This window comes from Lissotriton helveticus, chromosome 3_2, assembly GCF_964261635.1.
Source record: "Lissotriton helveticus chromosome 3_2, aLisHel1.1, whole genome shotgun sequence".
Lineage (NCBI taxonomy): Eukaryota > Metazoa > Chordata > Amphibia > Caudata > Salamandridae > Lissotriton > Lissotriton helveticus.
The window spans coordinates 310,386,169-310,399,210 of NC_136062.1; the positions used below are offsets into that span (position 1 = coordinate 310,386,169).

At 43.0% G+C, this 13,042-nt stretch overlaps 1 long non-coding RNA gene across 2 annotated transcripts in view; it reads left to right on the forward strand.

The window, feature by feature from the left end:
* Window positions 1-2,483: 2,483 nt before the first annotated feature.
* LOC144825986 (uncharacterized) overlaps window positions 2,484-13,042 on the forward strand; it is a 316,475-nt gene continuing 305,916 nt past the window's right edge. For both annotated transcript variants that reach the window (XR_013609662.1, XR_013609661.1), the window contains exon 1: window positions 2,484-2,647. This is a non-coding gene — a long non-coding RNA (uncharacterized LOC144825986). The remainder of the gene's footprint in view (window positions 2,648-13,042) is intronic.

The window sequence follows — 13,042 nt, forward strand, 5'->3', positions numbered from 1 at the left end:
AAGGACTCTTCAAAAAGAAGTTTGGGCAGACCTAAGGGAGGCTGGTGAGAACAAAGACTATGCCCAGTTCTGGAAAATCATAAATAGACCATGTTTTCGTGATTCAAACTCCCCAGTCATCAGCTCTAACATCTTACCAGAACAGTGGATTGCTCACTTTAAATCCCTGTACAATCAACAGGAGATAGACACTGGTGATGGAATATGGAGGGGACCAAGGGCTGACAAATTAGAACTATCTTTGGATGAAGTACTCAAAGCAATCTTGGGTCTAACGCGAAATAAAGCTCCGGGTCCGTACGGGACCCCCCCTGATCTTTTCCTGAGTAACACTGACCTATGGGCCCCAATGGTAACAAGAGTATTGAATGCAGCAATCAAAACGGGTCTGCCGAGATCATGGTCCACTGCGGTGATTGTCCCGATTTACAAAAAAGGCTGTAGGGACAGCCCGCAGTGTTACCGTCCGATCTCGCTCATTGACGTTTCTGCCAAGGTACTAGGGAGGGCATTTCTCAACCGTCTACTAGATTGGACTGATACCAATAACATCCTGGTGGACACCCAGTATGGGTTCAGAGTAGGCAGGTCCACCACCGACCAATGCCTTAACCTATACTTGCTCTCCGCTAAATACACCAAGGCATCGGATGGCACCATTTACATGGGGTTTATGGACTTAGCAGCAGCTTTTGATAATGTTAACCGAGCTAAACTCTGGACACTCATGTCAAACCTAGGCATTGACCCGGATCTCATTAACATCTTAAGGGAGCTACACTGGAACACTACTGCCAAGGTCCGCTACAGCGCGGGGGGGGGTGAGTACTGATCCCTTCCTGTGCTCGGGCGGGGTGAGGCAGGGGTGTATCCTGGCGCCATTCCTGTTCTCCCTCTATATAAATGGCCTGGAGAATGACCTCATAGCATTGGGAACCGACTGCCCCAAGGTGGGCACGCGTCATCTGCCAGTACTCTTGTACGCCGATGACGCGGTTCTCCTAGCCCGAACGGCTGTTGGTTTGCAACTGTTAATCAAGGGTTTCTCGGATTTCATGAGGAAATTGGACCTCTCTGTCAATATGACAAAATCATTTGTCATGATAGTGGGGAAGAAACCTCAAAAGAAATTTGCATTCAAACTCGGGAATCATGTCTTGGACACTGTTAAAACATTCCCATATCTGGGCCTTTTATTTGACGAGAAGTTAAACTTCGCCTCTTTGATTGAGGAGAGGGCGAGGAGACTAGTATCAGCTAATGGGGCCATATTGAACTTTGCACGCCGAATGGGTCGCTGGTCCCCAGAACAAGTGATGACTTTGTATAGATCAGTGAGTATCTCAAAGACCACTTACGGAGCAGAAGTGTGGGGCTGCAGAGATGCACAACTAATCCAAAGGGAGGAAGATAAATTTCTAAAAAAACTACTAAAACTTCCGCCGAGCATCACTGCAGCAATTACTCACGAAGAGCTGGGAACCACATATATTGCTGATATTATTAGACTGAGACCTATATGGCCTGGCTCAAAATTTGGACAAATCCCAAGGCAGAATTATCCAGACAGATTATCCAGGATTGCTTGCTGAAAGAGAAATACCTTCAAATCCCATGGCTGAAATACGTCAAAGATACTCTGGGGGATATTGATGAACAAATGCTATTCTTGGACCCCACCAGGGTGGATATATACTCTAGACATTCCGTACAAAGCCTACTGTTGGATATATTTAATGGCAGGAGGAGGGAGTTGGATTTATCTAAATCCTCGGCAGTTGCCCACTCCCTTGTCTCTAATCAAGCTGGCATGGAACCGTACCTCTTTTTAATGTACAGTCAACACGAGAGGTTTTTAATGACTCGTTTTAGGCTCAATTTGTTGCACCATATTTTAGCTCACCCATCAGGTTTCACTCAAACAATTGAGCAGAAGGGTGCCTGCGGCTGCGACAATAGGTCTCCGCAGGACACCCTTCACCTTGTTTTATTGTGTCCTTTTTATAAAACACCGCGCCAAAGATTTTTGGTGGGTGTTTTGAAGGACTCAAACATTATCCATGCTAAATCTGCCTTATTGTTCCTGCAAAGAGCCACTGAAACGCGAACCCTATTTGCTGTTATAAGTTTCCTTAAAATTGCTTTTAAACTGAGAAATACAAGGGGATGATACATTGGTGGGTTAGGGAGGTATCTGAAATAGTATATGGGGTCCTGTATCACATTTGCTCACAGGTTTTAATCTGTCACAAAAATCCTTCTTTTTTAATTGGACGTCTTTTTCTCTGTCCTCTTTTTAACAATTGTCATGTTACCCAGAATGTTCCTTCTTGTGATTATGTATTATGATGATTATGTATTTTTATGATGGTTTTTAACCTTCGAAACAAATAAATGATTTGAATTTGATTTGATTTGATTTGAATGATGCAGACCACCTGTACTGTGGGTTTAAAACCAAGAGTTTTACAGGTAAATAAAAAATAGATGTCATCACTCCTCAGCGGCAGAGATACTACAAGTGGACATAGACAGAGAAAAAAACGAAAATAAAACAGTTGTGAATCGGCGTGAAGTGCCCTTGCCAGCGCTGGAGCCTGCTCTCCCCTGCAGCTCATTCCAAGTACAGCACGAGGTGGTCGTAGAGGTGAGTGCCCTCTGCCTCATGTGGAAGAAAATATACCTGTGGTTTGCTGCAAATACTTTAGCTTAAGCGTCTCCAATGTTGGCCTTTCAGGCCCGACTCCATGCAAGATTTTTAGGCTAACCACTAGCTGTGCACACAATGGAGGCTGGACTCAAGGAGGTGCAGCAGCCAGACCTGTGAGGGAATGTGCATACCTGTATCCAAGAAGGGTGAGTGAGCACATTTTATTTCAAAGTGTTGGGGGTGGCATTGTAAAGAGATAGGGCGGCCGGCTCTCTTACAGTTTATGCACAGACTCTCCAATGCAGCGCGCCCATTGTGATCTACATTGTCAGTGCATGTATTGCCTCATATGAATATTCTTAAATCATTCGTGGATCTCTCCCTCGAGGACCAATGGTGGGCACACCATGTAGACCTTGTGCTTAGACTTTTATTAGGATTTTGAATATTTTATTTTTGGCAAGTGTGGTGCTGTGTTGTCCACCCAGGGATAATTTTTCAACACAACAGTGTGCACCGGCTGCTGCAATGAATGCATTTACTTCCACGTGGTCCACATTTGTTCCATGGTGAAAAACTGCCCGGAGTATCGGATCTATCTTGGGCACAGGGTCAACATTAGGAACCCAGGGAAATCTCTGTGTTCACAGTTGTCGCTTTATGAGTTGTTTCTGACCCCTCATGAGCTGTCTGGGGTATCAGAACACACTGGGGTACAGGCATGCTCACAGGGTGCGCAGGGGTATCCAAGGATGCTGCCCAGGTGCTGTTAGGATCTTTGAAGGGCAGAGCTGGAGCTACCTGAGGCTTAAGCTACATGTGCCTCTTATGACGATCAGCCTTGCTCCCTACGCTCACTCGCCATAGGGCACACATCCCAAACTGTTACGCCCACCTCTTTCAAATGTCACCAGCCACCACTGAGAGTGAGTGAGGGCGATAGATAGATAGATAGATAGATAGATAGATAGATAGATAGATAGATAGATGGATAGATAGACTGAGGGCAGTAGATAGAGTGAGGGCGATAGATTGGATAGAGTGAGGGCGATAGATGGATAGAGTGAGGGCGATAGATGGATAGAGTGAGGGCGATAGATGGATAGAGTGAGGGCGATAGATGGATAGAGTGAGGGCGATAGATGGATAGATAGATAGATAGATAAACTGAGGGCGATAGATAGATAGAGTGAGGGCGATAGATGGATAGAGTAAGGGCGATAGATAGAGTGAGGGCGATAGATGGATAGAGTGAGGGCGATAGATGGATAGAGTGAGGGCGATAGATGGATAGAGTGAGGGCGATAGATAGATAGACGTATATTAAGTATTGCTCCTTTGCGCACACAAATCATGCTGATGTTTAAGCTCAAGTTCCAATTACATGTAAACTACTTGTGGAGGTATACCATTTTCCACTTCATTTTTTTTTCGCAAAAAAAGGATTATTTAATGTTCAAAAAAGGACAAACAAATATATATGTTCACTTGTAGACAGACATTCCAAAAAATAAATAACATGAAACTGTGAGCCCTTATTATTATAATGATGAAAATAACTTTGGGACCCGTTCTCAACCATGCACTGGCAAAGGTAATATCTTGCCCTTTGGACCTATTGTCTTTGCCAGTTGTTTTCAGCTAAGCTGTACAGCATCTGCAGTGTTGTGTAACATGGCTAGGGAAAATAAGTAAATGTTTCTTTGTTTTTTTAAATTAAAAAGGCGCTATTACATGGCGGTCACGTTATTTTGAAGGAGTGTATGATCCACCTATGCTCATGCCTACAAAATGATACGTTTTGTTTTTTAATTTACTGAACTGGAAACGTAAATTTAAAAAAAACTGCTGATAGCAGAGAAAGACAGAGGGGAGGGTTGGTGTGGGCAGAAGCAATACTGAAGGCTCAGATTGGGAGAAGTAACACAGAGGGCCAGGTTTTGTGGTGGAAGTCACATGGAGGTAGCAGGTGGGAGTACATGAGCAACACCAGAGGGCGGGGGCGAAGAGGAGAGCAGGCGGTGTGGGTGAGGTGAATTAACAGAGGGCGTGGGTAGGTAGGAGAAGCAATGGGTGAAAGAGCAGTGTAGAGCGGGTGGGCGAGAAGGACGCTGGCGAAAGTGCACAGAACTGGGTGGAAGGTTGACAGGCAGTAACAACAAGCAGGAAGTGGGATGAGGGAGGGGGTGGCAAATGGTGAGCAATTTCGCAGCTGCTTTGATGTTCTCAGTGGCCACGCGGCTCACTGAGATCATCAAAGCGGCCGTGAAATTGCTCCCAAAGGCTGCAGGCGGACAAATGGTGGTGCCCGGCGCACATGCACTGTACTTGATCCGCCTGCAGACTTTGGGAGCATTTTTAAAGGCCCCTTACTTAATTCTCACAAAGCATCGCTTACGCGATGGCTATAGCAAGACCTAAAAACTAATGAGTTTGGCAGCTCAATGAAATTGAGATGAATAATCCAAACTCTAACATACAGATACACATACAAACAGAGCAAGGCACTTACAGACTTGATATGATTTTAGGCTTTTAGAGTGCTCGTGTCGCAATCCTGTGATCAAAGTGGAGAAAATGTGTTACAATAAAGTCACGTTTTTCAATTTTTCTGAAGGCCAGGATGGTAGATGCGTATTTTATATCATAGGGCAGATCATTCAATTGTTTCACATAGCTTCTCATAAAACTTCTACCTCCTCAAGAGACAAGCTTATAGGGGGAAACAACCATATATTTTGTGGAGCAGAATCGAGGCGATCTACTCGGGGTATACCATCTGAAATTCTTTTTCAAATAGTTGGGGCCTATGCCATTCAGAGCTTTGAATGCAATGCACAATGCTTTAAAAGTGGTTCGTTTTTTATTGGGAGCCAATTAGGCTCATTTAGGGCCTGAGTTAACGAGAGGAATTTGGGCAGATTTAGTAGCATTCTAGCTGCAGAGTTTTCCACAGTCTGCAACTTGGTTCACAACTGCTTTTGTAGATTTAAGTAAAGTCCATTGCAGTTGTCCGAGCAGAAAAGAACTAATGCTATGACTACAGTCTTTAATAGCTCGAATGGAATCAAATGAACAATTCTCTTTATGGTCTTTAAGGCAAAAAAAGATAAGGAAATGACTGTATTAACCTGGCTTTTATAAATAGGTCTAGAGTGACACCTAAGTTTTTAAAATTTTTGTAAGGGTTGGAAGTGTTCCTAGTTCTTGCAGCCAACAGGAGGGCGACCAGAAGAATGCGTTGTGCTGAAACAACATCACTTCTGTCTTTGATTAAGGCAATTTTTTCGCATCCAATCACTGACTGCAGATATGCAGTATCAGGATTCATCTATGCTATGCCCAGTGTTGGACAGAGACACCACAATTTGGTTCCCATCAGTGTACGACACTAACAAAAACCCAAAGGATTTAGTTACAGCAGCCAAAGGATTGACATATATATTAAATAGTGATGGACTTAGCGATCAACCCTGTTGAACACCAGAGGGAAAGATGTATGGTTCTGATGTAAAATCACTAAGAGTCACCAAAAGTATCTTGTCAATAAGAAAGGAATGACGCAAGGGTAGGCTGTATCTTTAATTACCAGCTTCCCCAACCCGTCGATCAAACATGTGTGATCAACCATGTCGAAGGCTGCTTATAGAGCCAACAGGATAAGGGCGCCTTGCCCACCCCTGTCCAGTATGGATCTGGTTTCCTCAGTGGCCACAATAAGGAAAGTCTTCATACCGTGGCCACTGTGGAAACTGAACTGATTCCCACCCAAATGATCATTCAGTTTCATAAGTGACGTCAGCTGTGGGTTCATAGCCCTTTCAGCAAGTTTGGCTGGAAAAGGAAGCCTTGATATAGGATGATAATTGTTAGTATGAAGAGGATTAAGATTTGGTTTCTTTATAGATTTTTGTTAAATGTCCAACAATGATATCTGATGCAACATGGATAGTGGTGGGCGGGTAGGATTCAGATGGATATGCCAATTTAGGGCCCTATTACGGTGTCGGTCAGACGAGTTTTTTTGCAGACTGCGAGGTGCCTGAAAAGGCCTGCAGCACAAGTTGCTACAGAAAAATTGATATTTTCAATCAACCCTGCACCATGCGGCAGGCACCATTTGGTGCCTTCCACATGGTGCAAGGATGTGGCCACCGTAGCATATGGCCAGGGGGAAGGGGGCCCTGCTTGGGTCCCCAGAGTCACTTTCTGTCTGCCTTTTCATGGCGGGCAGACCACCAAGAAAGGGCAGGCGGAAAGTGACGATTTATTCCTGATGGTGGAGCCGAGGATGGGGCTCCGCTGTCATTTTGGGATTACAATTCACCCGCCGCCCCAACGGGCTCCGTGATCCCATCTGAAGCGGAGCAGAATTCCCCTGTGGGTTTCCATCCGACCGGCAGTTTCAGAATATGGTGTTTGGATGGAAACCTATGATGTAGGGCGTAAAGCCGCAGATGAGCTGTTGGATGGCTTTCCTCCTGATATCATAATGAGGGCCACAGTGGTAAGAATCGTCTGGCTGACTTGCTTAACCGACAAACTAACAAATTCTCTGAAGGAGAATGCTGACAGGAAGATCTATACTAAAATCTTAGCTTCTCACCTAGCGAAAGTCATTACCCTACTTGTATCCCTGAGTTAACATGGGTTTATACCCAACAGGGGTACTGTAAACCACATTAATAGGGTGGTAGCACTGTTGGATAAAGCTAATATACAGGACACTATCCTAGGTCAGCTTTTATTAGACGCCGAGAAGGCATTTGACCACGTTTCGTGGAGCTTTTTATGGGGGATACTATGCTCCATGGGGTTTGGCCCTGGGTTTATCCAAGCAATACAAGCAGTTTATAAAGACCCCCAAAGCTGGAATCTGTATTAATGGTTTAGAATCAGAACTGGTATATATAACGAGAGGCACGAGGCAGGGTTGCCCGTGCTCCCCACTTCTATTCGCATTATATATAAATCTGTTTTTGACGATGTTAGAAATATGCTTGAGAATTAAATCTGCAGGCTATGGACGAGAACTGCTCTGAGTGCTAGCGTACGCATACAACATAGCGGTCATAACAGTTGACCTGGCAGTAGCAATACCCGAGATATAACGAATAGTACATAAGTTCGGAACTGTATCCGGGCATAAACTCAATGCATCCAAGACACAAATCCAACCAGACCTGTTTCCAAGACCCTAGGGTGACTAATGAAGTAAATTATTTGGGGATTAGAATTAGAAGTCAACTGGAATTCTATTCTCACAAGTGTAAAGAGGCAACTAGATAGAATGGAATGCCTTCACCTCACAATGGTGTGGAGGTGTAACATATTTAAAAATGGTAATTCTACTTAAAGTTTTATATTGTTTTCGGTCTGTGCCATTAGAGCTATCCAAGGAACAGTTACAGCAATTAGAATCATGTTTTACTAGAATTTTATGGGCCCAAGGGAAACCACAGAGAGCATTGCATTTTACGTCACTACCCCGAGAGAAAGGTGGGTGGGCTTTACCAGATTTTACATTCTATTATGAAGCATGCATTTTACAAACATCAGGATAATGCTTACTGTAGAGGATATAGCTAACCCTGCACAATACCCATCTATATATCAGATGTTATTTGGGGCGGAAGTAAGAAAATGCCTGTTTGGAAGGTTGTTGTTCAAGTACTATAAAATAACAATTTTTAAGGCGGTAATAGCTGCTTATAAGGTATGGAGAGCAGTACGGAAAAAGCTACAAATTGAGGGGTTTCTTTGTATGCACCAATAAACACACCCATTTTATTATTTGCTGTCTTCTCCGGTAGGGTTGCTCATAAATGGAAAGATAAAGGAGTTACATGTATAGGCAACCTATATAAGGACGAAGAACTGCTCTCCCTTCAGATAGTAGCTGAAAAATATAAACTCCTTAAAAATGAATTTTTAAAATTCCTCCAGATGAGGGAAAAACAAAAAACAATAGAGCCATGCTTGTTACTCGAGGCCATTAGACATAAACAACGGATTGGTAGGATTTATAGCTGTTTATTAGATGCGTAGAGAGATGATCTAGAGGTCCAAAATACACAATGGAGGAACCAATTGAGATATCAATATATACAAATAGAACAATCAATTGAAATGGCAGGCAGAATTTTAATATCAGCCAACCTAAGAACACAGCATTTTTAAACCATATTTGATTTATATCTTACCCCTGTAAAGATGATGAAAAGTGAGGGGGAGGCTTAATGATGGGAATTGCTTTAGATGTGAGGCAGATTTGGCCGATATTGTACATATCTTTTATGCGTGTAGGAAGTTAACTCAGCTTCTGGGCCATATAGAAAAGTTCCACTCAGAAATCACTGGTGTAGAAATAAATATCACACCGCCCACTATGCTAATGGACATATGCGAAGATATGACTGAGAAACATCCAGCTTTTGAATTTAGATACCCACACCTAAAATGGGAGGAAAACCCGCTGTGCCTACCAACCACTCACACACTTCTCTGGTTGAAACATCAACATGCTTGTGATAATCCTGACCCTACTCTCTCTACCTCACGTAAAATGGAAATTTAAATCCCAAACAGCGCAGAGATTTATGTACCAAGGGATGGATGTCCTTTGAATTACCAGTTTTAACCATCCATACAACACTGTATATATCCTGGTCACATTTAGCAATTGTTTCGCACTGTCTTCACTTTATCACTGTTTGAACAATTTGTATGTTCATGAATTGTAATATCCCTTTAATGTTTTCTCAACACCATAAAGTGTAAATTGATATATTGATGTATCCCTCAATACAATTTTAGATGTATTCAAATATTCTGGTGTGTTTTGTTCTGTTTTCTCTTTACTTTTTATTCATTTTTACTGAAAGGTATGAGTATTCTATTTTTATATTATTCAGTAAACCAAGAATCAACTCTGTACCTGTTGTCTCCATGGCAGGCTGGGCAGATTTATCAGCTTAGAGGATGCAATCATATTGATCTAGAGGCATTAATTCAATTGCCAGAGGATGTTCTTGTTCATACTGCAAAAAATCTTGTGTTTGTAATGTAGAGTCAAATCTGTAGTGAGAGAGTTAGCCCACTGCATCCAGCGTGGAAGTAAAGCTTTGCCATTTGAAATGCTCTCTTTGGTGATGGTCTCTAAGGTGGGTACTGGGGTTGTGACAGTTTTCCCTGAGCTAGTGCTCTCCCTCTCTTACCACAGCAGTCTGTACAGCTGTAAGAATTTTCTCAGTAGGTGCAAAACACATTTCAGCATTTGTGTACAAATGTGATTTGTATGCTATTGGTACTGTATCCCCTTCATTGAATGTGATAGTTTACCCAGATGGTCCAGTGAATAAGCGGATGACCAGGTGTAGACGCTATCATATCAGCTTGTACACAACACATTTTGGTGTGTTCCTGTGTCCAATGTATACTTGAAAAGCCTGGTCTTATCAAGTCATAGAATGGTTTTACACGTTGTGCATAATCCAAAATGTGTGTTCTGCCAAAATGTAAAAATCCTAAAATGGATTGCAGTCTTTTCAGGGTCGCTGGAGGTTGGAGCAAAGCACATTTATGTAAAAAATGGGTTCCAACGCTTTTACCTTCAGTGGACAACTCATATAAATGTTAAATGGCGTATACTTGTAAAGCGCACAGCTGCCCCAGCAAAGGGGCGTCCCGGCGCTGTATACCGTCCTGGCTTTCCCTGTGGGATGGTCCCTGCTGGGAATCCCCAAGGTGGAGCCAGGCATCCCCTCCGTTGATGGGGCCGTTGTGGAGATTAGGCAAGCTAATGCCCAGAGTTGCCGAGTGAGACCCCAGGTTAGAGTAGGCACCGAGGCGAGAATTGTCAAGTCCGCTGACCCAAGTCCACAACCCTGACGCATTGGGAATTGAACCCTGGTCCCGGGCAGACTTCTGCTCCCGGGTCTGCCGCCTCTAACCAGTGAGCCACACCACTCCACTATCCAATATCCTAAAAAGAGGACATTAAGATGAGCAATTTTAGCTTTTTTTAAATAAAATTTGTAGTCCAAATGAGCAAACCTCAAAACTATGCAATCTACTCCATCCAAGTTTTTAATTTATTAATTGTCTGTTAGATATATATCATCAGCGTAGAGCAACGCCTCCTCATCAAAATCTTTAAGTGACGCTATTACTCTGGATGAAAACAGCCTAGGGCTATTCTTATTCCCCTGAGCCAATCAACAAAATTGCCTCTGTGAGCCTAGCTCTGAACATGTTGTCAAATATATACCCCCAAGCACCATATTTTGGCAGAAAAATCTATTTTTCCACATAATGTTATTCATTAGTACAGCACTGTGTGCATTTTGTACTATGATTGTGCTAGTAGATGTAAGATGTTTGTAATCAAACACCAGATGGTATGAATTGTCCAGTTTCACTACGGGAAACAAAGGATTATTCATTGATGACGTGCAACTTTCTATTATACCTTGGTATTCAAGTTGTTCTAGGATTTAATGGGATATTGAATTTTATTTGATATTTCATTGGATATTGTCTTTGGGGTTGAGAAATTGTCCTCAACCGAATCTCGTGATGAGGTGACTCATTATCTCACCCTACTACATGACTGTGGTATAATGTTATGTTATGTTATTTTGATCTAATTTGTAAAGCGCACGGCTACTCAGCAGAGTGTCCCAGCACTCAGGCTAAGGGCAGCAGACCAAGGCACCTAGACTGACTGCCTGAAGAGCCATATCTTCAGTTTCCTCTTGAAGGCAGTGCGATTACTGACCAAACGGAGGTCTTTTGGAAATTTGTTCCAGTTGAGCAGCTCCAAGTAGGACAAGGATCCCCCGCCTACTCTAAGGTAATTGATCCGGGGCACTTTTACAAGACGCACAGTGGATGAACGAAGGGTACGCGCTGGGATGTATTCTCAGATCCTCTCTCTGAGATAAACAGAGCCTCTATCGTACAAGGCCTTATGCATTAAAACCATGGCCTTAAAAACAATCCTTTTTTTATAGGGAGCCAGTGGAGGGCCCTCAAATGAGAGGACAAGTGAGACCTGGGTGGGAGTCTAAGTAGCAGGCTAGCCGCCGAATTCTGCACCACCTGGAGTCTATGGAGAAGAAAGTCAGGGAGACCAAGGTAGGAGGCACCAATGCAGGAGCTAGCACTAACTTCCACTCCCTAGTTTAAAAATGTTTCACTGATTCTGCAACGAGGTTGGAAAACGCCAGTAAATTTACTGCTTCCCCGTTTGGGCACTCCAATACGAACTCCGGGCCAATCTTTTTCAGCTAAAAGAGTATCCCCTCCAAATGAAGTGTAATTTTGTATAAAGAATGGGGAACATTTACCCTAGTATCCAGTGTTCCACAGTTATATGTTCACTCAGTGCTACTGCCACCAAATAATCCATCAGGTTTTGGTGAGCTATTGTTACTTCTGCCGCACTGTTCAACATCATCACTACCCATTCCCCATTCAGAAGCAGAGTCCTTAGTATTTTGGACATGCCTGATTTTAATTCTGGATACCTTCTTCTTTTTTAATTGAGGTTTAGTAGTTTTTGATTTTTCTTCTTTATTAATGATGTAGTCAGATGAGCTTTGTGATTCCATCTTCTGTTTCACATACTTTTCCGATCTGCGCTCTGACCTTCCAAATGTCTCCAAACGTGTATCGGATGACTGCTGAAAGGAACGAGAGGAACGTGTATCAGTATCCTGATACCTATCAGGCTTCCTAATATTATCACGGTTTATGAGACTGTTAGACCTGCCAGCCTTGGCGTGGGTTTCCCTTGCATTTTTTACCTATGTTTCCTGTATTTTTACTTTGCGATGGATTTCGTTTGGCTGGTCAAGATGCTTTGGACACTTTGCCACTGCTGAACAGTGCCATAGTAAAAGTGCTCCCTTAGTGAATTGTTATTATTATAGATTGGTGTTTGCATGATTGGTTTATTTGGTTTACTATTAAGACCTTAGTACAGTACAACATTTGTGCCTAGTGCCTGTAAACTGAATGCTGCTAATGGGCTTGCAGCACTGATTGTGCCACCCACACAAGCAGCCTTGCAACAATGTCTCAGGCCTGGCATTGCAGTGCCTGTGTGCAGTCTAGTACTGCCATGTTGACTTGGCAAGTGCACCCACTTACCAACACCTAACCTTCCAATTTCTTACATGTGAGTCACCCCTACAGTAGGCCGAAGGAACTTCCGTTGTCAGGGTGCAGTGTATGTGAAAGGTATGACATGCCCTGATGTGTGTTGCATGTCCTGATAGTGAAATACTGCAAATTTCGTTTTTCACTATTGTAAGGCTATCTGTGTCATAGGATAAAATGGGGAGTTTGCTCATAACATTTTATGAACATTAATACCCATGGGAACAA